At 48.0% G+C, this 27,671-nt stretch overlaps 2 long non-coding RNA genes across 8 annotated transcripts in view; both read left to right on the top strand.

The window, feature by feature from the left end:
• The window catches only part of LOC115612822, a 41,558-nt gene extending 34,064 nt beyond the window's left edge, over positions 1–7,494 (top strand). For 2 of the 4 annotated variants that reach the window (XR_003993165.1, XR_003993163.1), the window contains 3 exons: positions 322–418; positions 1,347–1,406; positions 1,982–3,236. This is a non-coding gene — a long non-coding RNA (uncharacterized LOC115612822). Of the gene's footprint in view, positions 1–321; positions 419–1,346; positions 1,407–1,981; positions 4,233–4,961 lie in introns of those variants that run through there. The other 2 variants (XR_003993164.1, XR_003993166.1) reach the window with 2 other exon arrangements.
• A 619-nt stretch (positions 7,495–8,113) lies between these two features.
• LOC115613151 lies at positions 8,114–27,078 on the top strand. 4 transcript variants are annotated; one of them, XR_003993290.1, is made up of 12 exons: positions 8,114–8,878; positions 10,884–11,082; positions 12,011–12,133; positions 17,375–17,525; positions 21,769–21,883; positions 22,451–22,527; positions 22,667–22,756; positions 23,147–23,795; positions 25,214–25,301; positions 25,490–26,395; positions 26,489–26,611; positions 26,699–27,078. It is a non-coding gene; the product is annotated as an uncharacterized LOC115613151 (long non-coding RNA). The 4 variants fall into 4 exon arrangements; XR_003993291.1 differs by lacking the exon at positions 22,451–22,527; XR_003993289.1 differs by having other exon boundaries at positions 21,769–22,527; positions 23,189–23,795.
• Positions 27,079–27,671: the final 593 nt, after the last annotated feature.

The raw sequence follows: 27,671 nt of genomic DNA, 5'->3' as shown, positions 1-27,671 counted from the left end.
TTTAACCCATTACTGTCTTTTTCCCAGTTCCATTCTCTCTGCTCTTTCTGATTTTGAGCAGGTTTGGGAGGAATGGGACTCCTGGTTTATACTTAAATCAGCCTTATCTGTGATACCAAAAGGCACACACACAGGTATCCACCTCTGGCAAAGGATTTGTCAGTAAAAGAAATCCTGGAGGAAGAATGCCCACAGTGATGAATTGAGAGAAAATGCACAAAATCCTTTACCCAGATAACCTGGTAATATCATTCACCAAACGGTGATTCTGTTCTCTTAGAGAAATGGCATTTCCCTTTAAAATCCATTTTCTTTCCTTAGGAGAAAAGACATTTAGAGCACCTGTACTGAAAGGGAGAAGGTGGAAGAGGCTGTACCAGCCCTGCTTCCTGCGCTGGTACACAGATTCTAAACACAGGTTTGGCTATTTCTTATTTATTTTTCCTCTTTGTTTTTTGCTTTCAAATATGTGCTTGTGTTCTCAATGAAGAACAGCTGAGAGATCAGGCAAATGGCTTAAGAATTCAGCTGGCTGTAAGCTATTTGGATTTAAAATAGTGCCTGGGAGAGAGCTTTTTACACTGCCTTGCTAAACAACCCTCCTTCTGTCACCATCCGAGGTTGCCATCCTTTGTTCCTCACATGTCGCCTTCCCTCTAACTCTCCAGAGCCTTCAAGGGAAGCAGGAGAAGGACTAACGAGGGGTTTTCTTTTTCATTTTTAAATCCCCCCAAGTCCTGCTGTAAAAAAACCCCACACACCCCTTCTGGCCATCTGCCTTTGTTTCAGTTGTGCTTCTTGGCTTTGTTTCTTCAGCATTACCCCCTCCTTGCCCCTTTGCAGGGCGCTGTTAAACACTCTGGGAGAGCTGTGCAGAGGCAGCTCAGCATCCCCGGCCCCAGCCACAGCACTTGTAGCCCCAGAGCCTGCTTGTCTGGCTATGGCCAGAGCCATCCCTGCTGCATTTTTGCTTCCCTTTCCCATGGCAGGGGGTTGGAACAGGATGATCTTAAGGTCCTTTCCAACCCAAACCATTCTATTACTCTGTTTGCAAAAGCAAAGCTGGAGCTGGTCTGCTAGGGGAGCAGAGTGCTGGCATCAGGCACAATGAGCCGGGCACACCATTGCTTGTCCCTGCTGCTCCCCAGCAAAGGGAGGGGAGGGGAATCGCTGCCCCACCGTGCTCAAGGCCTCCGCTGCCTCCCCTTCGTGTGCAGGCAGGTGGTGGAGGAAGGGTCCCATCACGCTCGGGTTCCCCCTGATTCCCTCTGCAGATGCAGAGACAGGCAGGAGGGAGGTGGGGTGTCCCAGGGCTGACAGCTCATCCTTTTGCCTTGGATTTGCAGGGGATCGAGGAGAGGGCTATGCCAAATGGACAGGCTCAGCACTGCGCACGTCAGGGGCAGGTGAGGTCGCCAAGGGGCCCTGAAACTTTTTTTCACAACCCTGGATCCACAGGAGCTGTGAGCGGGACCCGTGTGCCACCTCTCAGCTGCAGGTCACCCTCCGTGTCCTGCCAGGGAGAATCTGCCTGCAGGGCACACAGGCTCAGCCTCTGGAGTGTTTCTAAAGCTATTTTTGTTCCACAATTCCTGTTACTGGTTTTGCTGACCTCAGCGGGCTCCATCTTTTCCAAATGTTTCTGACGTTTCTCACAGAGTAATCTATTAATGCTGCAGGCAAGGATTCTGCTGACTTCAGTTTGGCTTCTGTTTCCCATTGGATGGGCTCCTCTCTTTATGAGGGAATGCCTCAAGCCAAAAAAGAGAGGGGAAAAAAACCCCAGCCCCTGAGCTAACTGAAAACAGGCCCAAAGGGAAGCGCTTTCCAGCCGCATTGCCTCTCGCTGGCTGGCTTCTGTTCTGTGCTTGGGGATGTGCCAGCCTTTAGTGCCTCCATGCTTTTGATTCCTGTTTATCCTCAGCAACATGATTGTCTATAATTACATATAATCTCCCCCTTGTTTACTCTCTTCCTCCAGATCTGAACACAAGCTCAATGGCAACTCTCTGCTCCAGCTCCCAACTCCATCCTCCACCTTCTCTTCCCGAAGTAACAAAGACGTTTGGTTTCCTCCCAGCCCTTCTCCCCTCCCCCTTGCTGGCACTGGGGTTATTTATACAGAATGTGGAAACAATTTGCAGGAAAGTGAACAATGTAAGCTGAGCGAGGCAAGGGAGGCAAGTTCACTGTGCGTGCTTCCAGCCCAGGAGTGGAACACTGCTTTCCTGGGGAGGGATGGAGAGGGAGTGGACACTTTTCCTTTCTTTCTGCTCTTCTCTTTCAAGGTCCCGCTTTCCATCTTGCCAGGTTGGGTCCAAACCAGAGCAACCAGATCTGACTGCATGTTTTGGAGGGAGTTCAGGTTGGATCCCTCCCTCCAGCACAGCTTGATGAGGCAGTATCTGTGTACTTAATCCGTGCGGAGGTTTTGCTCTTGGATCATTGCTGCTCCTGGATTAGCATTAATGAAGAGCATGTGTGGTTGAGAGGTCCTGATTCAGGCCCTGAGAGCTGCAGTGTTGCTAAAGGCATTGTTTTCTGTTCTACATAGCTATTCCAAAGAACAGTTTGGCTGGAAGATAAGATTCCTCAGGAGTTAACAAGACAGCAAAGTCTAATTTCAGTTTCTCTCCCCTCACCCACTTAGCATGACGTTTTCAGAACATCCCAGCACCTTGCTAGCACCAGTGTGGGTGTCTTTGTAAATCAAGCAGTTTGCTTTAGTGCCCACCAAAGAGCTGAGCTCTGCTGCAGCTTGAGAACATGCAGGGTGTCAGCCATGGGAAGCTGGACCAGCACTAGATTTGGTACCACTCAACAGGTCTGAGGTCTTCAGATCTCGCTGTGCACTGGGCTCCATACTGTGAAGTCCTCAAACAAAAGCAGTCCAAACCCACACACCTTTGGGTGTTGCAGAGGGAAGGAAATGTTCTCCGCAGGTTGCACATCCGAGTGCCTGCCTTGGCAAGCTCCTTCCTTCCCAGGAGCTTGCAGCCTCCTTTCTCAATAGCCTCAAGACTTGGGACATGATCCATGCAAGTTGTGCTGAGCTGGTAGGGCAGGGCCGGGAAGCTGCCAAGTGGGACATCGTGTTCCTCCCTAAACCAGGCGAATTTCCAGCTGTGAGCTGGTGCAGCAGATACACTGTGATCTGATGGCACAGAGGGACAGTTGAAAGGAACCTGTAATAGGGCTGTTCCTCCCTGAGATCTTGCACTGGGCTTCCAACACAAGAGGGATGTTGTGTTGCAGCAAGTCCAGAGGAGGCCCCGGAGCTGCTGCGAGGGCTGGAGCAGCTCTGCTCTGGAGCCAGGCTGAGAGAGCTGGGCTGGGGCAGCCTGGAGAAGAGAAGGCTCCTGAAGGGGAGACCTTAGAGCAGCTCCAGTGCCTGAAGGGGCTCCAGGAAACCTGGAGAGGGGCTTTGGACAAGGGCCTATAGGGACAGGACAAGGGGAATGGCTTTAACCTGCCAGAGGGGACACTGAGATGAGGCAGAAGTTCTTCCCTGTGAGGGTGCTGAGGCGCTGGCACAGGGTGCCCAGAGAAGCTGTGGCTGCCCCATCCCTGGCAGTGTTCAAGGCCAGGTTGGACACAGGGGCTTGGAGCAACCTGCTCTAGTGGAAGGTATCCCTGCCCGTGGCAGGAGATTGGAACTGGATGAGCTTTAAGGTCCTTTCCAACACAAACCAGTCTGGGGTTCTATGATCCTCTCCACCTTCCAGTACTTACTGCTCCTTCTCAGCCTTCGTCTATACATGAAGTGTGAACTTCCAGTGTTTGTTCTGTAAAACGCCACATCTACTCTGCCACATGGAATGTCATGTGTCTCTGTGGACAGGCTGACCCTCCTAAAGCTAACGGCATGGCTCAGGGACCGTTCCAAGTGCTGCTCCTTTCTTTAGCCAGTTCTTGGCCTGAATTAACAACTCTAGGTGTGAAACACAGAAAGGGCTGGAGCAAAGATACTTTGGCCACCTCTGTTTTCTGGTCGGGGGCAGTTCACCTCTTTTCTTTGGGCTCTTCTAATTTCCACTGTCTCTCCAGAAGGGCCCAGGAACAGCAGCAATTTCTTTTCTCTTCCAAGCCAGGCACCAGCGCAGGGACTGGAAGCCTATGGCTGGGAGCAAGGAATGGTTGTGGCAGTCTGCCCATCCCCGTCGCCTCAGTGCCCACATGCAGGAGCGCAGCTCTGCAGCGGCTGTGGCCCCACGGAGCAGTGACTCTCACAGGTATCACTCCATCCACAGCAGTGCCCGTGAGCACAGTGTGCTGCTCGGCCTGGCTGCCTCCCATCCCTGCAGTTGCCTCCTGCAGAGGCTGTGCGTGTCTGCAGCAGCCTGCCCAGGCACGTCGCACGGGTGCTTTAGCTGACTCACAGCGTACTGCGTTACGGAGAGCCCCTCCGGACCCTCCTGCAGCCATGCTTGCAGGCTCAGGCTGTAAGGACAGCAGCTCTGGTGTTAAGGGTAGTCTCTGGACACCCCTGTGAAGGCTTTAGGGACAGACAGACATTTCCAATCTCTTTCTGACTCCCAAAGGGCCCCTTGTTACTCCTGGAAACCTGTGGCATTGAGTTAAACTACATGGAGAGCTCGCGACTAAACAGCTTACAGCAGCAGTACAGGTTTGTGCAAAGCAGAGTCTTGCAGCTCTGCCTATAGAGACTTTAAAATGCAGAGCAGAGGGATCAGTGTGATTTCAGGGAAACAGCCATTGGAGCACTTGTGCTTTTTCCCTTCTGGTTCTAAATGTTGGAATTCTCATAAAAATACAAGACAAACTCTCCTTGGAATGATTGTGCTGCTGAAACCATCACTGGCTTTTCGGCATTTCCTCCTTTATCTTGTTCTTTTTTTTCTTCTTAAATTATTGCTTTTAGGGTTCTTCAGATGAGAACAGATTTGTATTCTTTTCATGCTGCTCACTTACCACCTGAAATCCTCATCTGCTTTTTGCAGTTCCCAACACAACCATGAGCAATCTCCTGAACGGAGCGTTCTAACTTCACCTGAAGAAAAGCAACTGAAGCAGATGGGCTTGTAAACAGCAGAGACTTGGCTCTCCCACAGAGCTCCTTGCGGAGTGGAAGGGAGCGCAGTGGTTAATAAACACCGAGCAACTTTCATTTTCTGGGCTGAAATGGGATGATCTGGGGAGGGTAGGACAGCACAGGAACAGCAACTATCACATTCTGGCACAGTCAGCTATTCCCAGCAGAAGCTGTTCGTGTTTGAACTTGTAGCAAATTGGAGAATACGGGAAAGGGGGGATATGTTTTCCAGCATCAGGGAATTTGTGGGTGAGGAAAACAAGGTTTCCAGCAGTCCTTTTGCCCTAGCATTTTGGTCTTGGTTTCTGAAGAGGCATCCTGCTGTTCATCTGTCATTCTTCCCTCCCCTTGAATTACTTCTCAGACTGTCAGTCAATGAGTGACTTCATTGAGAACAGAATTCCCACAAGTTACCTGAAGGTTTGCAGCTGGACAGAGGAAAGAGAAACCCAAAGTAGGGTCACCACTGAGGGAAGGAACCTCCAGCACGCATACGTTTGGGGTAGCAGCAGCAGCCAGCTGGCCAGGCAGCTCCAAATGAGCGTGCTCTGCTCTTTGTCCAGCCAAGCACATGCAAGACATGGACGTGAGCAGGAATACTGCAGGGAATGGCAGAGGGAGAAGATGATCTGCGGGATCTAATTCCCTAATAACCCAGCTTAGGACCTTTGGCTTCTCAGGGATGCACTTGTCGCTGCAGCATTCCATGAGTGCAGCGATGGTGAGGAGCTCCAAGGCGCATCAGCCTCGAGTGGGAAGTTCAGGGACCCCATCTGTCTGTCCTGCCACGTCCTCTCCCGCAGGTGCACCACGGGCACAGTCACAAGGGAGATGGGCAGAAAAGCCTGGTGCTGCCAAGGACCATCAGGGCCTTCAGACCAGGCATTGGCAAACTTCTGAGTACATCTGGCTGCCCCCAGGAATCAGCACATGAACTGTTTCCTGCAGGGACACAGATCCCTGACTATATAAAGTCCATATTTTCTTGCCCTTTCCTTACCCTGTGTGTAAGAGAGCCTAAGCCTGAAGCAGGCAGGCAGGTGTCTTCCCCTCGTAGAGGGCTGGGGACTCCTTATTTTTCTTTCACGCTTGGGCAGGACCTTTTTTCCTGCCATTTCCAGCCACCCTTTGCTTCCCAGGAGAACCCAGGGGGATTTGGTTGCTCAGCCTTAGAGCCAGGAAATGAATGAAGAGGGGCAGGAAAAGAAACAGAGTAAGGAGGTTCACTTCCATAGTTCATTGAGCCCAGAGAGATTTCTAGAAACCACATGTTATCACGTGTGAAAGAAATGAAAGATGATAACCAACGTGGAAGAATGGAGCAGCCCAAAACTCCCACAGGCCGGTGAGTCTCCAGACATGTTGGAGAGGCTTCAACAGCCTCAACAGCCTCAACAGAGGCTTCAACACAATTTAATGTGTATCTGCTGGCAAAGAGCAGCCCCTCCACCTTGTTCCCATCAAGAATAGGTCCTGATTCATGTCAGTGTTTTCTTTCCTTGGACAGGGAAACTGCTGCAGATCCTGGGGAGTGCAAGAGTCACTGAGAAGACAGACCTATGAAAGATGGTTCCACACTGGGATTTTAGAGGGGTTTGTGCTTGATCTAGGGTTGGAGAGTTTGTGTTTCTGCTTTTCTTGGGGATTGGGAGGGGGGAGATCACTAAGTCCCCGAGTCTTACTGTAAAATTATTAGAATCTGGAACAGATTAAAGAAAAGACATTTAGGGACAACTAAATGCACAGAGCAGCTTGAATATACCTTCCACCAGAGTTCATCCGGTCCCAGATAAAGCCTCTGAAATGGGCAGTGCTTTAATCAAGTATATATGTCTGGGGACTGAAAACACAAGAAAGAATGCTGAGGAGGAAGGGATAACGCTTTCTTCATTTCTTGGGGAGAAAAAGCCCTAAAGTTATTAATTTCTTTTCCTGGGAATGTCTCAGCTGGACAAGAACCACTACAGGGTAAGGTGGTCCCAGAACCTGACACTGGCAGGACCAGTGGGCTCACTTCATTCTGGCACAAGTCGTTCTGGCATTTCTAGGAAGATCTGTAATTCCAAGTAATAACCTCAGAGGTTAATTGAGGTCTGACAAGAAGTTCACTTGGTAGGTGGGCCAGAGGGGGCTTTGAGGAAGTGTTTAGCTCAGTGTTGTTTTAAGCATTAATTGTGCCTGGGAAAGGGAGCTGCAGTATCAGGAATGACACCCTCACACAGCTTGGACTTGGAGACAGAGAATCAGGGGGTCTGGTGAAATCCCGTTGCCTGTTACAGCAGATGGAAATGAGCTCTGAATTAAAGCAATTGTTTCTGTTTCGTTTGGGCCCTGTATAACTGGACCCTGGGTAAGGCCTGATTGCCTGAGAATGGGCGCTCAGCAGTTTTGAGAGGCTGTCAGAAGGAAGCTATCCAAAATGCAGACTATACGCATCTGAATGAATTCCTTTTGCCTTATTTCTCTTTTCTGCTTTGTGTGTCATATTCTCCTTCCAGCTTTCCAGCATAGTTACTCTTCTACTTGTTCCCCTTTGCCTCCTGCTGAGTCAATTCCTTTATTTTCCACCATTATTTGTACTGTAGCCACTCCTGGAATCTGGGAGATCTTCCTCGGAAGTCTCCTTGTCTCCTGTGCTTGCTGCCAACTCTCCCACTAACACTTTTGATTCTTTGTTATAGAGAAGAAGAAAAGGCCAGAAAAGTGTGCCATGACACCCAGTGAGGTGCCGTTACCCTGTAATTCCTTAAACACTCTCTATGCATTTGGCTGCTGGAGAGGGACTCTTCACCAGGGACTGTAGTGATAGGACAAGGGGTGATGGGTTCAAACTGAAACAGGGGAAGTTCAGGTTAGATATAAGGAAGAAGTTCTTCCCTGTGAGGGTGCTGAGGCGCTGGCACAGGGTGCCCAGAGAAGCTGTGGCTGCCCCATCCCTGGCAGTGTTCAAGGCCAGGTTGGACACAGGGGCTTGGAGCAACCTGCTCTAGTGGAAGGTGTCCCTGCCCGTGGCAGGGGGTTGGAACTGGATGAGCTTTAAGGTCCTTTCCAACACAAACCAGTCTGGGGTTCTATGATTCTATGATTTATATTGGCTGAGAAACGCTAGAGCAGGAAGCCCATGGACTAAACTGGTGTTGGCACCTGAAGAGAAGCAAGTGCTGTGGCCGGGTATCGGGCACCAGGCTCTTGTTTTGGTTTAGACACTGACTCACCTGGTGAGCTCGGGGAAATCATTTCCCTTCTCTGTGCACCTGCTTCCACTCCCCACCTCTAATTGCCTACGTGGTTGGGCTCGGAGCTCTTCAGGACACGGCCCATCTCTCACTGCATGTACATACAGCGCCTCAGCACAATGGAGCCTTGTCTTGGTTGGGGCCTTAAAGTGTTCATGTAATCCGAACAGGAATAAAAGGTATGCCCAGACAGCAAGGCAAGCTTCCCAGACGTGCTGCCCTGCAAGCGTGTCTGGAACCCGATGTGCTGGGAGCTGCCTCTGTTCCCAGTCCTTGGCTTCTCACAGCCCGCCAGCGAAGCATTAACCGGTTCCAGTTACACTGGTGAGGTGAACTAGCACGTTCCCAGTTCCACCGGGAAGCTGGTGTGAAATCACTGAACTCATTCTGCAAACTCCAGCAGAGCCTGATAGGAACCTCCATCCCTGCAGCCCCGGGTCCGCGCCGCCTCCCTGCCCGTGAGGAGCTCCTCACTCAGCCCTGAAGCTCAGAGCCAGCCCGTCCCGCTCCGAGCCCACACCGGGCTGAGCCTGCTCCGGTTTGCCGGTGGAGAAACAAGCAGAGGCATTTCCCTCCCTTGTCTGAGGAGGTGCGTACACGTCTCTGGCTTTCTTTCTTGTCCACGGGCTTTCGCACAGCCCTCTCCTCCCGTTGCCTGTTCATTCCCTGCACTCCATCTCATGTTTTGCATTCCTCCCTGGTCTGATACAGCATCTCGCTGGTCCTGCTTCACACTAAGAGAAGGGGTATTAGATGGATTCCCTATAGAGTATAAATTGAATGGAGAGAAGTGGCTGGTTTCCCAGCAATAATTTATCTGATTAAAAAAATACTCCCCAAACTCCCCCCCCCCGCGCTGGTCCCGCACCCCCTCCAGCAGGAACACTGGCACTCGGGCTAGTGTTTGAACTGTATTATTCAAATTGCTGGAAGGGGGATTTAGATGGGAAAATAACCGTCAAAAGATGGCTCTCGGGGGATTTTCCCAGAGCATCAGCTCTGAAATTTGGATCCTGGGTTGTTGGATGGAGGAGGCAGAGAGTAAATAATTGTGAGTCAAGTACCACTGTGATTGCCAGCTTTGCCCTCATCTAACAAATATCTTACACGGATACGCACAGATGCACACACACGTGCTCACACACGTGTCCCCCCACACACATTTCATAGAGGAAGCCATTCGCAGGAACTCGAAAGCACAGGAAGCTGTTCCGCTGTTGCCCTTCTCCTCTTTTTTTTTTTTACCTCATTTCACGGCTGATTCCAAATAAAAGAAGAAATCTGCTTCATAAAATGCCCATCTACCTGCGCAGGTTTCATTCCTTTCAAATCAGTGCTATCCACAGCACTTCTGCCACCAACATTCCTTCACTCACATTGAGTGTTGTAATCGGGGAATGGGAAAGTCACCCTGAGACCCCTCTTCATCACAGCAGTGCACGGAGGTGACCTGAGCTCTGCATTTCTGGCCTGTCTGTATTTCCCTGTTGCCTTTTTCTTTGCGGGAGAGCGCCAGGTATTTTACATTTCATCCTGCTCCCACAGACTGCAGTGATTTATAACAGGAGCTGCCTGATTAATGTCAAGGGCAGAATTGCTACCAACATTCCAGCTGCAAGAGCGTATGAAGATCATTCCGTTAGCTGTGGCGTGATCCCAGCACCCAGGGCTGTAGCTGATGTTCCTCTCTCTGCTCGCAGCCTTGGCCAAGTCTCGGTGCTGGTTTCTGGGCTGGTGGGTGAAACGTGAACAGGCCCATTCCAAGCTGAAGCTTTTCAACCTCGGAGCAACCCAAAGCGAGTGGTGGGGCTCAGGTTTCCGTGCTTTTGACAGGGGCACTGCTCAGATGGAACCTCTCTCTGCTCCTTCTGGAGGATTTACACTGCCACACGTCTTCATTTTTTCCAGATGTTTTACCTAATAAATCAAGGAGTCTCATCAGAGGATTCGAATCCAAAAGCTGTTACCATGACTTCAAAGGCGCAGGCTGGAATGGAAAGAAGCAGTGCAGACATTTTATACCACTCTAGTCACTGATCATGAAAATACATTCCGGTTCCAGAATTTTTTTCCCTCTGGATACCAGAACTCCACTGTGATTAAATAAAAAGGTGCTGTGCTCCTCCAGCCAACCTTGGCTTTAAAGAATCGAGCTGCAGCGCTCACAGTTCTGTGGTTGGCAGTAACTGAGGATGGGGCTGGTCCTGGGTGGAGATGCGCTCTGCCACCCCCTGTCCGAGATCAGGGGCTGGTCATGCAGGTTCTGTGTTTTTTCAGATCAGTACAAGGCCTCGTGTTTTCCCTCAGTGCTGCCTTAAGCTATTCTCACGTAAAGGATTCAGACATCCATTCATATGCTTCAGATGTTTGGGAGAGGGGAAGATAAAGAGTTACATGGCTGCAAAACGTGATTGTTCAAATTGGTTTGTTCCTTGATGGAGAGAGAATGTAACTCTCTTTTTTAAATGTAGTGAACTCTTTCTTTTTACAGTGTCTACACGGTGTCATTTGCTTTCACTGTTACATTTCTAAAGATAAATGCTCTGGTGTTTTGAGAAACTGCTGTGTATGTGTTTCTAATTACTTGATTGCAGGGTACTGCTGGAGAATGTAACGAAGGAAAGCAGCTGAAGAAAGAAAAGCTGTTCCTGTGGGTCGGTGAGCAGAACACCTACAAGGTTGTGTTTTGGTTCCCTGCTCTCCCAGAAAGTGCTGGTATGGCTCCAGCTGCCCACTGGAGATGCCCAAGTTAGGATCTGTTCTGCAGCAACTCCTCCTGGCAGCAGCACCAAGGTAGGCTGCTCTTCTTCACCCTCTCCCTCATCTTCCCTGTCCATGCAGATACCTGAGGGGCCATCCACCAAACAGCTTCCCGTTTGGATTTGTCTCACCGCTCCAACAGTTGCATGAGCAGGACCAAGTGGGTGGTGCCAGGCAGGAACAGGCTGCTGGTGGCAGGAGGGAGAAGGTGGCATGGCTGTTGGGACCTCCTGCAGCCGTGAAGAGAGGTGCCTAGGTTGAGTTTCATGAGAGGATTTGGGTGTCTCTGCCCCAGGGCTTCCCTGTGCTGCCTCCCTGCAAAGCCATGAAGAGGGGAGGATATGACAGCCCCCTGGGGATATCTACAGCCGGGGATGTGAGCAGAGACTTTGGCTTGTGCTGTCTGAGGGTTCTGGTACGTGAATAAGTTGTCACTGTGGGGCTGTGGAGAGAGTGCTGAGCTACCCCTGTCTTACACTGGTTGCAAGTTCAAAGCATGTGGAGAGCTCTAACTGCAAAGCAGATGTGTGGTAAACTGCGTGTGGGGCAGGTCTCTAAGGGGAGTGGAGGCTGCAGCCATTGGAGTGCTGTGAAAATACAGTGCAACCCCCAGTAAACACTGTGATTACATAGAACAGACTTGGGATGTGAATTTACTCCAGTCAGACCATATTCTATGTGTCCCAGGCAGCAGGGAACAAGAGGGCATTTTGTCCTGTAACATATTTAACCACTGTGGTTGCCCAAGAGGTGGATGTTTCAAAGGTGGGGACGTCCTGCTGCATTCTGGTGGAGGGTTGTCAGAGAGGGAAGAGCCACGTACGTATCTCCTGTGCAGTAAGGGTGTGTTCAGGCTGAAAAATAACCTCATCTAAATATTGATAATCAAGTAACAGTTCCCATGATACAGCTTCTTCCTGCCACAGACTTCTTAGAAAAATTGCTGCTTTTCTTCCCCAAGATGCTGAACCCAGCACCCCAAACTGTCACGGCTGCTCGGGATTGATGACATCTAGAATGATACGTGTTGGGCTGTCAGAACGGAACGGGAGCAGCACAGCTTGGCTTCGGGAGCCAAAAATAGGTACTATCATTTCTGAGCTGGAGCCTCCCCTCTCTCTCCCCACCCAGCCCTGCCTATTTGGCACATGCAGCACATAATCTTAGTGTTCATGTTGCACCAAAGAAGAAACACATTCCTAAAGCAAGCAGTGCATTAAGTAGTGGACAGGCTTTGGAGGCAGAGTGTGTTATGACATGGATCCTAAATTGGGGAGCATCAATGATGATGGTTTGCAGATTTTCTATGGGCAATGGGTATAGAAAGGAGCACAGCTCATCTGCTGCATTGCCATGTGGAAAGACATCAGAGATGTTCAGAGACGTGCTGTAATAGGGAGCTTGAATTCCTTTCACCAAACGGCTGCTCAGATACTTGTAATTGAATGATTGAGTGATGAATGTGGCACATTTGAGATTTCTCTGGATCTTTTCTCTCTTTTATTCTGTAGCTCTGTAGATCTGTCATGCTTTCACCTTTAAGTCTGCTCTCTGGAGTCAGTATTTGTCCGCTTCTGCCAAACCCCAAAAGCTGCATTTCATTAAAAACCCTGATTATTCAGGAAGAGTGAAGTTTGATTCACAAGGATAACGCTCTTTGAAGATGTCTGCTCCTTTGGTAGTGACTGATTTAAATGGGTCCCATTTTAGTATGCCTGTTATGCTGTTCTCAAGGCCACACAAAGGAGGAGGAATTGCACAAGGCCGTATAAATCAGGGTTAGTTATAGGGATGTCAAACACAACTGCACCGTGGGGTGTTAATAGTGAGCAGGCGCGTAGTCAAAAGCAAGTCAGAACCAACTAACAAAAGCCACAAAGCTAATCTGTCTGGTTCTTGATGCTTCCCAAAAGCTCAGTGTCTGCACACTCATTCTCTGTTCTGGGAGAAGTTTGAGGTGTTAGACTGATCCATATCACGTTTTCAAAGTGTTCCAGTAATAGGATGAGTCGTTTTGGTGGAACATCTTTAGTTCTCAGTTTCTCCCATCAGGAAACATCTAAAAATGAAGCAGTGTGAGCACGTAACCAGACCGGGTCTCCTCTTACTTACTAGCACCAAGCTCTCTCCACCGGATTCATGCTCAACTAAAGCAGTGGTGACCCGGCCACTGGACACACAGCCGGGACCTCTTGGGTTAAACTTCAATTGAGCAGTTTGTCACTGTGTGGAGGAAGAAAATTCCCAATCTTTGTGCATGCAAATAAGAGATTCCTCCTGTCCCAGCAGCACTTTGTGGGCAGGGTGGAGGGCAGCCAAGGGAATTTAACCAGATTGAGAAATGTAAAAACCCTTTCAGTGCACACTTGAAGAGAAAGCTCTGGAGCAACGCTTCCTGTGTGCCTGACCACAGGTACTGCACATGCCGGATCATATGGGAAGCCTTGAGCACTTCAGGTTTGCAGAGGTTTCTGCTCACTCTTTCCATCACTTGCTCTTGTATTTAAGGCTCAGGGCTGCGTGATAGACCATGAGTCTTGAAGGTGGGTTTGTGGGCACTGATCATATCATTGCGGGGACAGAGTTTTCTCTCCCAGAACGATGGTGTGATTTTTGCAGCTTTCCAGAGACCTGTTAGTCCAGGAGAGAAACTGAGCTCAAACCTCCTGAAAAGTGGTGTATTTTCTAGCCCAAAAGAAGCTGTTAGAGCTTTAAAATGGGTCACGAGACTTCATTTTTACAGAAGGAATACAAGACAGTGGGAAGTTTCAGGGACTGAATGTAACTCGTGAGCCAGGATCTTGGATGATCATGCGAGTCCATTGGGCAGACTGCACACACGTGCATGCACATGTGCCTGCAGGCACATACCGCTGTGGTTTCTGAGGTAGGTTTTTGTTATTTCTCAATATTCCCATTAATATTTAATGTATTTATCTTGGTTGCTGGTAATTACAGCAGTGAAAGTGCTGACTCTTCTGGGACATGACATTGGCTTGGGACAACCCAACATTTTTATGGGGGCCTGCAAAAACTGTTCTGCCCGTTACCCTCCAACCCCAAGAACATTCCTGGCTCCTCTGATAGCATCCTTAAGCACAGCTCTGATATAAAGACTTCCATGTAGATGAATGACTTGACACTTCCAAATATTATTTATTTTCCAGGACTTCTGGGTCAGTCTAAGCTATTTGAGTTCTACCTTTTCCTAGTAAGAAGGGCTTCAGCTATCTCAGCTCTACACCTGCAGCATCCCTCCATTTCACAGATTATATTTTGTAAATAAACAAATTTGGCAAGACTGGTGAGCAGGGAATGCAGAGAGCATAATGCTGGTGCCCTGATGTGGAAGACAGTAAATGGAATGGGAAAGGAGTAGTCCTGGTAGGGAGGACGAGCTGGGTGAACTCCAGGAAGGGAACAACAGAGGGTGCTGCAGGTCACAGCTGAGCTGGGCTGTGAAAAGGGTGGCACATATTTCAGTTGAGGAGCAGGGATGCAGTTGTGATCCCTGAGGGTGTTGGGTTGTGTTGTGATGGTGACAGGAATAACTGGGTGGGAATGATGGGTCAGGAAAGACTGAGGTGCAGCTGGATGATGCCAGGTACTAACCAGCAGGGTTTGTGTCTCCCTTTAAAACCAGGTCAAGCAGAGTCCTGCTTCTCCTCCCAAGCCAAAGGGCTGTGTCTAGGAAGCAGCAGCTCAAGCATCCAGCTTGTCTGTGGGAGCTGGGAGCGCTGTTGGGCAGAGGAGGGCAAGCAGTCAGACACTCGCTGTGCACACAGGTACCCTCCAGCTCCATGCACAAAGGCTGGATGTTGCCTTTGTGAACATTTGGCAATTATAACATATCATGTGCGTCAATAGTGCCTCTAACTTGCCTTAATACCTTTATATGAGAATAAAATTTGTTCTTGTGTGGTGCTTTTCATGCTCGAGGCAGTTCAAAGCGCTTCGCTAAGCACGGTAATGAGTTAGATCTGGGGAGCACAGGGATTGTGCAGGCAAATACAGGGACTATTATGTGCTCTGCAATAACTCACAGAGCAGCCTCTGCTAGAAATGGTTTTATTTATTGAGGGGAGGAATGTTGGCTGGTTCTTGTGGTTGTCCTCAGGAAGAGTTTAATGATCTTCAGCTTCCATGGTGAAACTGGAGCCAACAAGAGACCTCGATGAGGAGCAGCACGTGGACCTGTGCAGCACCGAGGCAGCCGTGTCTGCTGTGCTGAGGGGCCCAAGATCAGCTGCAGCCCTCGAGCCTGAGATTTACCTTTCTCAAGCTTATTACATTCCTCTGAACCCTCTCACTGCCTTCATGCTGACTCTGTTATTTGATAAGAAAGTGAGTGGAGTCAAAGAGGAACATGCTTCCCCTCTACATGTTGTCTCAGCCTACACATCTTCAGAGACTCGTTACTTACACACCGACCTGGCTGGTGCAGTTGACGGGCTGTTTAGTGTATTCCACTTACTGTTTGCCTTCATGGCAAAGGCTCTACCCTTTGGTGTCCCCTTGGCACACACAGCAGTTGTAATTAGCAAAACTGTTAAAGACAGTTTCTTCGGCATTTGTGATGCCCCAGGAAGCACCCCACGTTCAAGGATAGCTTTGAAACTCCTCCTTATGCTCCTGTGAGGCCACTTACGCTGCTCCTCCCGGGAACAAAGAGAATTTGCATCACTTTTCCACATCTCCCCCTACCCAGTGATTTGTGAGTTAACTCTGAATAACAGTCATTGCCCCTCTGGAGTTTGGGGCACCAGAGGGTTTCAAACTGCATTGCAAATGGGGCAACCCTGCTGACATGAATAGAGCTGGTCAATTTGGAGCGTAAACGGGAGTCTTATTATAACAGGATTCTCACTTCCTAACCATCATAGCCGTGAGGATGGCAAGGTGCCACTTCAGGCTCCTCTGGAATGGGACAGGGAGAGCAAGACTACACCCAGCTGAGACTGTAAGTAAAGACTAATACTACCTCTAATTGAAACCAGACGAAACGTTCAAGTAGACAGCCTACAAGTGCTTTACAAAAAGTGGAAAGCAGATGCTTTCTGTATAGGCATTAATCTTTATGCTTGACTAGGGTCATAAGTAGGAGTGAGAGTGCATGGAGAGAATTCAGCTCACTCAGCACCGGTCTGTAAAGATCTATGTCCAGTTTTGCCCTTAATTCTGTTTATCTGGGGCTATTAATAAGCTCCTTTCAGTTTCTCGATGAAGATCTGTATGTCTACTCTTGCACGTAAAGATCCGTCATTGATTGCTTGGGCAGCTGAGTTGGGTAGACAGTTCACTATTCAATGGTATCTTAACTTTGCATCCTTTTCTGCTGGGGCAGGAATGCTGGGGATGACTTCAATCTTACTGTAATCTGCTTGTACACATTGCTTTTCTAATTTCATGCCTAGGTATGGCATTTCCATTACAAAGGAGTTCTGTTGGTGGAGCTCTGCTGGTCTGGGTCTTTCAAAAGCTGATCAGAGCTTCTGGTCATGTGCTTCTGCTCTCTTCCCTCAGAACAAAACATCATCTGCACAGATCCTGGGCTATCAAAGCCCATGAAACAGTTCAAGTGCCAAACACAACCCAAACGGCAGCCTGAGAAAATGATGTCTCCCATAGGGGCTGTTGAATATGCACAAACGTATGGTCTGTTTTCCTAACGTGCCTGTCAGAACCCTGCTGATGCCTCCAGCAGAGAAAACTATTTGGCAGAGGCCATTTCCCCCCAAACTTTACTCTTTACAGGAAATAGAAAATGTTCTTTTCCTACATATTTATTTGTGCTTGACTTTAATCACAAAGGGTTGCATTTTTCCCCTTTCTCTGGTGACCCATGAATGTCCACGTGCTGTCAGGTCTGCATTTCCTCTTATCTTTCACAGAGCTCTGAGCCTTTTCGCCCCTTCCTCTGTGCCTGCCATACTCCATGCAGAAATTCCACCAGGAGATGAGCTTTCGGATGTGTGAGCTCTATTCAGGTTTACTTAGCACCATGTGCAGGCTTCCCTATATTGTTAAATCCTCATTCTCCTGTTCAGGTACTCTGGTGAAGGTGTTATCCTATGGACAAGGCTTTTCAACACAAGCATCTACGCTGCTAATTTTTCAGACCATTTTGCTGTCTGTTGTGTCCCCAAACATTTAACAGTGGATTCCTTTACTCAGAGAGAAGATCCCCACTGCAACTTAGAGCAGTTTTACTCACTGCCCAATTGCAAGAGTCTGATTGTAGCCCTGCAGGGGGGTTTAATTGAGTTCCCAGCACTGCAGAATTTGGTTACAAGTTATAATGAGTTAATATCTATTTCTCTTTCAGGCTGTGGTTTGCTCACGTGCTGCTGCAGTGTCACCCACCCTCCCCAGGCCCAGGAAGTGCTCGGAAGGGGGATTTTGTCCATGCTGATGGCTGCATTGGCATTCCCGTGTTCTTGATGTCATCACTTGCATTACCCTGTCTTTCCCTAAAGGTGGGGACTGGTTTCTGTTGCTTTGCGCACTCTTCAGTTCCATTGTGCAGGTTTTTGTAGGCTGCTTCTGAACACTACAGATCCTACCCTGCTCCCTTCCCCTGTAGACTTTTGGGTTACTGGATCTCTCTTCTCTCAGTCAGCATTAGTATAGATGTGGTGGCTTTCCAGTGCTGCTTAGATCCACAGCCTGAAAGGTGGGCTCCAGGTCAGCTCCTGTGGTGCAGTAGATCCAGTAGTGGACTCATCGATGGCCATGTTAATAGTAAGTAAAAAAAATCTACTTTTGTGTGGTTTGTTCCAAAACCCAGTCAGGATCTCTTAGGTGAGTTCAGTTACCCTTTCAGCACTGCAAATAAGATATTCAGGTGAGAGAATCACAGAGCTTTCTGTGCTTAGTCCTTCTTTACATACATTATAGCTGCCATTTTTAGGTGAAGTGCAAGGTTTCTTTGCTTTGTCACATCTAACACGATCGGCATCGTTCACCTGCATCAACCGGAAAGCAGTAAAACCTTTTGTGTGTCAGAACTGACTGTAGCCAGGCACAAGACTGAGAGAGCTGGGGTTGTTCAGCCTGGAGAAGAGAAGGCTCCTGAAGGAGAGACCTTAGAGCAGCTCCGGTGCCTAAAGGGGCTCCAGGAAACCTGGAGAGGGGCTTTGGACAAGGGCCTGTAGGGACAGGACAAGGGGAATGGCTTTAACCTGCCAGAGGGGAGATTGAGATGAGCTCTGAGGCAGAAGCTCTTCCCTGTGAGGGTGCTGAGGCGCTGGCACAGACTTTTCCCAGAGAAGCTGTGGCTGCCCCATCCCTGGCAGTGTTCAAGGCCAGGTTGGACACAGGGGCTTGGAGCAACCTGCTCTAGTGGAAGGTGTCCCTGCCCGTGGCAGGGGGTTGGAGCTGGAGGAGCTTTAAGGTCCCTTCTGGCCGAAACCATTTCATGATTCTATGATTCATCTTTCTGGTTTGGAAGTTGCTCTTGGTGAGGTATTTGCCCTGATGTGTGTCAGGGTTCTCACTGCTCACTTCCTGCAGCAGGAGCCTGTGCACAGCATGCGCTGTTTTGGGAGGTTTCTGGAGGCACTCCATGGACTGCTGCATTTGCCAGAAATTGGATGCAATACTTTAAAAAAATGAAAGAGAATAAGTGAATAGGAATGTTACATGAGGGTTTCTTCCTGATGTCTTTCACTGGTACTTTTCTACAGCTTTCTTTTTAAGCTAAGCATGATACATGAGCTCTGCTCTTTAGTAAAAACACACTTTAACAGCAGTAGTAGCAGTAAACATCAGAAGCATGTCACTAATACTATTCCATGTCATCCCCTATGCTGCATTCTCCAAAAGTAGCACTTCCTGAACAACTTGGCAGTGTGGGAAGTACTGCCTTGCTGTGGATGCTGAGATGACAATCCCAGAAGGAGCAGTTGAGTCCTACCTGATACCTGGTAAGCAGGCAAGAGATCAAATGCAAAAAGCTGGACCACCACTTGAAAAGGATGGCTTAGATAAAGCTAAGAGATCATGAAGCAAGCATCAGCCTGAAAGAGGGTTTTAGAGGCAGGCCGCAGCCATTTGGGGCTAGAACACCAGATGTGTGAGAAAAGCTTTTCTTCCTCTGTCAAATATATCTTATTTGTTACCTGTCTCAGAGGGCTCGCATCTGGAAAATGCCATTTCTTTTCTCCATAGAATGTAAATGTTCATTCCAGACGATACAGACATAAACCTCAATTTCTTCTCAGCCCGCACTGTAGGTTTCTGAACATGGAATGAGAGTCTTTTTGAGAAATGGATTTCTTATTGAATACATATACTTCTGTACTTTCAGAAATGAAGGGTACTCCTAATAACCTTAACCTCTTTCTCTACCAATTCCCCATTTTTAGCAATGGAAATTTATTCCAAGCATCTGAATTCTTTCCAGTTTTTGGTAGTGATCCTACCTGTTCCATAGGCTTAGCCCCGTCACCTCTTCTTTGGGCCAGGCTACCCAGCGGGCAGTGGTGTTCAAAAAGCACCAATCTAGCACTGTGAGTTAGCAACCTCTAGTCTCCTGCTCTGTTTAGGATCTCTGAACGTCTTTGTGTCTCACTTGGACGCAAAGTCACATTCTGACCTCTTTGAAACTCATTTCATATTTCTTAGAATCAATACACTTCAAATGCAGTAGCAGAAATGCCAGGCAGTCAATAAGCCCAGTCAGGTTATGCTAGAAGTAAAAGCGATGTGTTGTAAGGGCAACGTTTTCTTAAGGAACTGCTATTCAAGCATATTTGTTGTTTCAATTAGCCTGATTTAGTGGCTCAGGCGGGGGCTGCACTGTAGCATTCCGACTGTAATTTGATTTCTAAAGCTGCCATTCAGGTACTAAGGAAATAAAAATATGTGGTAAAACCACCTTGTGACAGCAGACACATAGCTCCTGATGTGCTTAACACACAGCGTACCCGTCGGGAAGATACAAGGGTTCATGGCATGAGCGCCCGTGTTTCATATCCCACTGGAGTTGCATGTTTTGCTCTCCTGCTTTGATCACCGGGCCCCTGGGAGGAGCATGGAAAAATGGGAGAATGGTTGTGTTTTTCCAGAACTGTTGCCCTAAAGGGATGTTTAAACAAAAAGCCCAAATTAATGTCAGTGAGAAATGCCAGATTGACAGCTTCAGGAGCGAAGCACTTCACCTGTTTGCAGGCTGCCCATGTTTTATCTGCTGGAGCTGTCAGCGCAGTATCTTCCTCAGCACAAAATGGATTCTGTTCTTTTTAAACTGTCCTCGTGTCTCCAAATTGCTCAGTCCCGCATCTGAGAAAGATTCAGGCAGTGCTAATGGGGGTAAGAAGCTGCAGAGCTGAAAACCAGGAAGAAATGTTGGCAGATTTGCCCTGTTCTTGGAGATGCTTAAAATTTGCAGGAGGCTCGAAATGATTTAAAACTAAAATTTATGCAGAATGATTCAAGGCATAGCTCTGCTTTCAAACTAGAAGCTGCTGGGAAGAGAGCTTGTTTCCCTCCTTAGCAAATCAGGGGTGTATCGCTGTTGCTGCTCTCTGGAAACCTCCATGTTCTTCTCCGACAGCTGCTCAACCAAGGTCTTGTCCAGCCTTTTGCAGCATGTCCAGGAGATCCAGCATAGAATCATGGAATGGTTTGGGTTGGAAGGGACCTTAAAGACCATCTAATTCCAACCTCCCACTAGAGCAGGTTGCTCCAAGCCCCTGTGTCCAGCCTGGCCTTGAACCCTGCCAGGGATGGGGCAGCCACAACTGCAGGACCCCCTGCCCTTCTTGGTGGGAAGGTGCTTTGAGAGACACCATGGTAATGGTGCACAGATCGTGTGGCAGGAGGTCCCTGGCAAAAGATGAGTCCTCCAGGACTCCAGGCATCCTTCAGTGGCACTTGATGAGCCTGAGGAGTAGAAACCTTGTGTAAATGAGGGCTTGGATCTGTTGCTTTATGGCATTGGTAACGAGCTGTTGAATTTAGTGGATCAAGTCAGATTAGGTCTCTGCACTTTAATGCATAGATAAACTGACATCTAAAGCTGCACAGTAAAGTCTTCAATGTATCTGATGCATGAACCTGAAGACCTGTTATGAAGTTTCATTCTACAACTCTTTGAGCTTGTCCCTTTTTCAAATGACATGGTAAAAATGAAGAAGTCCAGCATTTTTTCTATGAAACCCCACTGTATTTATACGAAATTCCTTCACAGCATCTGAAGGGGTGATGAGATCTTAAGGAGAATTCCAGCAGGAGGAAGCAGACCCAAAACTCTAAAGGGCTGTGAGATGTGTATGAACAAGATAATTGCTCATTCCAGCAAACAGGACTCTGTCCCTGTCCCAACCTATCGTCCAATGTCCATATTCTTTCCCATTGCTGCCCATCATTGTTCCTGTCTTCACTACATCATAGCAATGATGGGTGCCTCTGGTTTTGAACTGTTAAATTGCTGGACTAATGTAATTTTATTCATGTGTACTATTCTGTCAGAAAGTTCTAAAACAACTCTGTGCCTTCAGTTTCTGCCATTTAAAGCAGAGGCTACTTGGGGGCCCCAGAATCACTAAATATGTGTATTCAGTTTTGAACACCTAAAGCAGTAATGACTGACCAGCAACAGCAACAGACACTTGTGGGAGTTGTAGATGTTGACACAACAGTGGGATCTATCTAGTCTCAAATTTGATGCAGGAGGCTTGCTCCATTTGTAACGTGGCTTTATCTTTCCACTCCCAGGACTCCACAGATGCAGGTGATCAGCCCCATGAGCAGAGGATGGCTTCCAGAGCTGGGGAGAGACGACAGCGCTGGGTAGCCACTGGGAAGCATGCCTTAGCCTCTTCTGTTGTGTGTGAGTGCAGGGTGTATGGGCTGTGTGTGGGGAGAAGTGAAGCAGGGAGCAACTGTGCCAAGAACAAGGGAAATTAAGGATTCCAGCCATATGACCCAAGACATCAGCTGTACCTATCAAGGAACTAAAACCCAAAGTGACAGGGCTGTGTTAGTGACCTGCCACGCCAGGCAGAGGGCAGGTTTAATTGGTATCTGTAAAGTGTGCTGGGATAACCAGGAGCAATGGACTGTATATTTTCCAGGCATCCTCTGTTGCTGGCCTAAGATTGTTTCCTTGATTCCCCAAGCCCAGAGGCAATGACTGTTTCTGTGTGCTGTCAATTCTCTTCCTCTTGCTTTTAGCCTTTCTCTTCTCCGTGTTTTTCCTCTCTGTTTGGAATTGCTCTCACACCACTGCAGTCTCCCTTCCCTGCCTTGGCTGGCACTGGCACCAGGAGAATATGGGATAGTGTTTACATAGCACTGCAGCTCCTGGACTCAGGAGATGTGAAGTGTGGACCTGCTGTGCTCCCTTTGGTGACTCACACCACCTCTCCCTGGTTCTGATCTTCTACCTTCCTGCCAGGCTAACCTTCTCTGGGGAAAGGACTTGCTTTTAGTGTGTGATCCTACCGTGTCTAATACAATAGGACCCAACCTCAGGTAAGACCTTTAGGCACTCCCATTATATGAATGAGAACAAGATTGTTGGTGTCAGTAATTAACATTCTTGTGGGATTGTTGGAAGTGCTTTGGGATAAACACCACCTGGAATCCTCATTTGCTTTATGTGTTTTTTAAGCTGTAGAGGAGGCTGATCCTGTTCACATGAGAGGGCATGGGCCATCTGCTTCGTCTCTTACTGGATATGCAAAAAGTCTTGCAGCCAAAGGTGAGTTACAGCGCCCCAGTGAGAAGTGGGACACTGGAAAAGTGAGGGCATTGCGGGTGGGGAAGAGGAGCGGAGACTCCATTATCAGCGTGTCTCCAGTAATGATCTCATCTGAGAACAAAGGCAATATGACAACCACCAAAACAGAGAAAAAAACCAAACCAAGTGTCACTGATAACATTGTGAATGCCTGTGGCACAGTGTCATCCCATGACAGGCATCCAGAGATGAAATCTCACACTGGTAAATGGATGGAAAAATCCAGTTGATTGCAATAACATCAGGCTTTCCCCTTGGGGTTACCTGGATTTCTCTCCTGAATGCCCAGACAGCCATAGCCCACATCGTTATGCACATGCTGATAACAATTTAATTGTTCTTTTCCTTTAGAGTTTGGATGGGATGCAGTAATCCCTGCCTTTTGGATTCTAGGTTCCCTCTATCTACATCTGAAATCCCTAAATAAACAAACATTGGATTAGACCTCAACAGCTCCCTCTGCTCAGCAACTGAAGCCTTTAAAAGCATTTCACACCAACTGCTCTGCTCATGTTTCAGACTCTCTTCACCACTGACTCAAGCCAAGGAGCTCCTTCTTGCTCTCAAACTTGTCAGGGAACTAACCTTAGTTATTGGAAGGTCTGGCTCCATCTGTGACCCTCCCTAACTCCATCGAGGAGTTGGAATTGTTTAGCTGTTGACATCGGGAATGCCGTGAATATGCACTGGGGTTAGAGGGCTCCTGGCAAGCGGCCCACTAACCTAGGATTTGCTCTGCAGAGCCAGGAGGGTGACTTTTAACCTCAGAGCAGTTTCAAAACCTCAGCTGTGACCAATAAACATGAAAAATGAATGATAAAAGAAGAATCTAGTCCCTCCTGAATGATGAAAGATGTGCACCTTCCTGGCACTATGGTGCTGGAATTGGCATGGAGACCTATGCAGGAACAATCAAACAGGTCATCACTGCCAGGAGTCATCAGTGGATGTAGCTGGTGCCTCACACACAAGGGAGGCAGCTCAGCAGATTAAACCGAAGGTGAGTATCTCACAGCTGTAAATCTTAAATGTAATGAGCTAGGTCTTTATTTGTGCTGCAGCCCCTTCTTATCCCAAACCTGCCTTAACCAGCTGCTAGAGGATGCCCAGCAATGGAAAATCCTCTGGATAACAATAAATTGGTGTAATGATTCAGTGTCATCCCGCTAAGCAATAGAGAAATTGTGATCAGAAAACTGGCCACAACCAGAGCACCACTGAACAATTGAATCCTAATTTCATCACCCTTCTTGTGGGCAACAGATAATCCCGTGCAATTTACATCAGCTCTGAAGTGGCTCCAAATCTCAGCAGGAGTCAGTTCTAGCCTCCAGACAGAGGATTCACAAAAGATCAGTGAAGTTGTCATTGTTCCATAAGAACTGCACAAAACCCAATAGGCTGGTTTGAAATACAAAGCACCTCAAGCAAAAGACAAAACTTTAGTTGCTGACATTAAGGTCCTCCTCTGCATCCCTCTCTGGGAAATACCATCTATCCATGCAATGACCATGCACACACTCCCAAAGAATGTAAATTTTGACTTGAGATCTGTAGGACGTCAACGTGTGAATGACACCATTAAATCTTGGCTATAAGGCTGAGAGATCTGCAAGAGGAGAAAACCACTTTTCCCACTGAACAGTGGCTGAGGTAGGCGAGGTAAATAGATTATCTCTGGCTATTAAAGGGTGAGGGAATGATTTATACCCGTATATTACACATTTGCAGCCTAAAAGTGGCTGGGTTTTTTTATATCAAGAATTTAAAAGTTTAGAAGTGCCGACATTAATTTGTCCCCATGTCCCCATGATGCCCCCATGATGCATTTGCATCATGATCCACTATTTTATTGTAATTAGATCACATGCTGTTCCTTCAACAGGTTCCCGGCCTCCCTCATTGTACACAATAGACTGTACTAACTGTATTTTCTCCTTGCTGTTCACTGTGTGGACCATGCTTTATTTACTGCACACTAGTCAAATATTGTTCTGAAGACAGATTTATTCATTTCCTCCTGGGTTTTTCCATGGTACTTGTCACTATGGTATCCAAGTGCTTCACAAACTCCAATTTATTTTCTCAATACTGTTGTGAGAACTGGTGTGAGCCTTATTTTACAGATGAGAAGCTTAGGCATACAGGCAGAATACTAAAAAAATGTATCTTTTAATTTAGCTATCCAATTAGAAATACTCATGGCCTGGTTTTGTCAGAAAATATAACACAGCAAAGCATCTGATTTAGTCAAAAGTTGAATAAATTCTCATTCACTGCCGATGTATCCGCAAGTGCTCTTCACTTCTGCAAATCAGACTTCAAAATGTCAAATCAGACACCTAGGAAGTGAAGCCTGCACGATTAGTGCAGCCCTGTCAAGTCTCTGGTTTGAGCACTGTGCTGTGCATCCCGCAGGAGCCCTGAGGCTGAAGCCCTTTCCCGGAGCAGCAGGCACCCACCTCACCGCAGCGCTGCACTTGCCTTCCCCACAGTTCCTCGCAAGGTACATGCAATACCTACATCTCGTTTTTAGAGTACATAAAGTGGAAGTTGCTCAGGCACTTACCTTGACCTCGGTTCAGTGTCTGAGCACTGGCAGCCTTTATTCTGGTCACTTCATAACTTGGGAGTGTTTTACTTTGCAGCCTGATTACTGTTGGTTTAATACATGTATATTTCTCCCCCATTTAGAGGTAACCTAAAAACCTCAGCAATTTAATCCTGTGTTGCCACTGATGCAGGCCATCGTCAGCATGGAAACTTACCCTGTATGAGGAACACAATAGCTTGTATGAGGTCCAGCACTTGGAGAGGACATGGTATGTTCTCAGTGTATTTCAGACACCTGCTGCCAGTAGAGACATGGGAGTTTTCCAGGTGGTCTTCATTCCTGTTCCTAAATCCTCACCTTTCTGCTCTGCCTCCCTTCCTCAGTCTGTCCCATTTCAGTCTGTTCCTGAAATGTTCCTATTTCTACATTGCTGTCTCTACAGAATTCCCTTTTCTTGGTGCCCTTGCTGCATCTCACACGCACCCTCGGGGTCCCACGTCCTCCTCCCTCGCCCTGCTCCAGCTCTCCTGTCTGATCCCTTTTGCCCAGCAAGTTCTCCTTCAGCCCGTAGCCAGGTAACATACTGGCCTTGATAGCCCTGCTCCGCCTGGGCTGCACATCCTTCTCCCGGCAGTTTTCTCCTATTCCCGGTCTGTTTTCAAGTCTTCTCCCACAGAAGGCTGGCTTCCAGACTCTTGCCTGTGGGCTTTGCTTTATCCCTCCTTCCAGGCAGACCCAGTTTCCCCTTCCAACTCCCTGTTCCCTTTCACTGCTGCGGAGAACCTGTCTTTCTCCAGATCCTTTGTGCCTGCCAACTTACTTATCCCGGAGCCAGTTCTTGTCCCCATCCCATGTCATTCAGGGAGCTTTCTGCTCGGCGTTTCCCAAGAGGACTGGAAGGACGGGTTCCTTGCTTGCCCTTCCTGCCTTCCTAGACTTGGCATGGTCCGGAGAAGCTGGGAACTGGAACTGCAGGTCCAGCTCCGACTCCCACAGGCTTGGGCTGTGATGTGCTGGGTGAGCACAGAACTGCTGGAGAAGCACTGGTAAGCCCCCACTGAGCACAAACAGGATCCTCAGGTGGGTTTTCCATGGTGGATTTTGAGGGAACACCTCTCACAAAGTGACCTTGTTTTCAGAATCCAAGATCCCTGATAGAAGGAATGAAAGAAGAAGTGTTTATAATTTACCCTGATGGATGGATTTAAGATGCTTAAATTTCAGTGCAGTGGTTAGTCTGGCACTATTAACAGTGACTGAAGGTAGGACTTCATGGTGGGAATTGCTAACCAGCTTTAATAGGAGTTATGCCACCAGCCCTGCCTTTTAATCAGTGCTTCCATTTTCAGTATAAATTGCAGTTCTTTCCTGGTAATCCTTCTGGCATATCAGATATCCGCAGAACTCGGCAAGCATAATATGGTGAAACCCAAACATCCTTCTGAGGAGGTAATTACTCATCCTTGTGAAAATGCTCCGGGATATTTTTAGTGGAGGACAAAACCCCTGCTTCCTGACAGCTACACCGAGCAGAATTACAAAATAATGAAGTTTCACCATGAGAAACACTTCAGACACCTGTATTGGCTGAGAGCTTGTACTCATGGCGACGGTTCATCAGCCCTGCACATCGTGGTGTCTGTGAACGCACACCTGCGGGTCGTGCCCTGCAGAATATGTCAGTGTCTGCCCTGCTGAAGAGCCTCTAAATAAACAAATGTGCAAATCCCGCTGGATCAGGGGTAATTTCACGGGAATAGAGAGGCGTCTGCATGAAGCAGGACTCCCTCGCCACAGGCACGGAGCTTAGCAAGGTAAATGTCCCTGAAATCATTCCTCGCTCTCTTAGCAGGAGTCTCACTATCACTGTTAAGGCCCGTTTCTTTATGAAACAAGTGATTTTAGACTAGTTTTAAAACATTTTGCAACACAAACACCCATTTTGGGCAGATGGACCCGTGTTTCACATCCTGCAGTGCCCCAGGGGTACAGTTATCTCATGGTTACCACTTCTGGAGCCCTATGTAATTAATGTACTGGAAAGAGACAATTCAATTAGTCACTAATAAAATGAGTGAGGATAGCGGGCACGTTGTAACAATGTAATTTAGTGGGCAAGCTGAGATGAAAAAAAATATCAGGGTACACTTCACATGATTAATGAAGGAGGAATGTATGTTTATAGCTGTTATTGTGTCCTCTGTAAGGATACAGAACCCAGCAGCAGGAGTGAACCCGGCTAGTAATGCTGCAGCATTCAAATGATCTGGATTTGAATGGCAAACGCTGTATAAAACTAATTACCCCCAGGAGGATGAAAAC

Source organism: Strigops habroptila, chromosome 9, assembly GCF_004027225.2.
Source record: "Strigops habroptila isolate Jane chromosome 9, bStrHab1.2.pri, whole genome shotgun sequence".
Taxonomy (NCBI): Eukaryota; Metazoa; Chordata; class Aves; order Psittaciformes; family Psittacidae; genus Strigops; species Strigops habroptila.
This window is presented reverse-complemented; position numbering and strand designations above follow the sequence as displayed.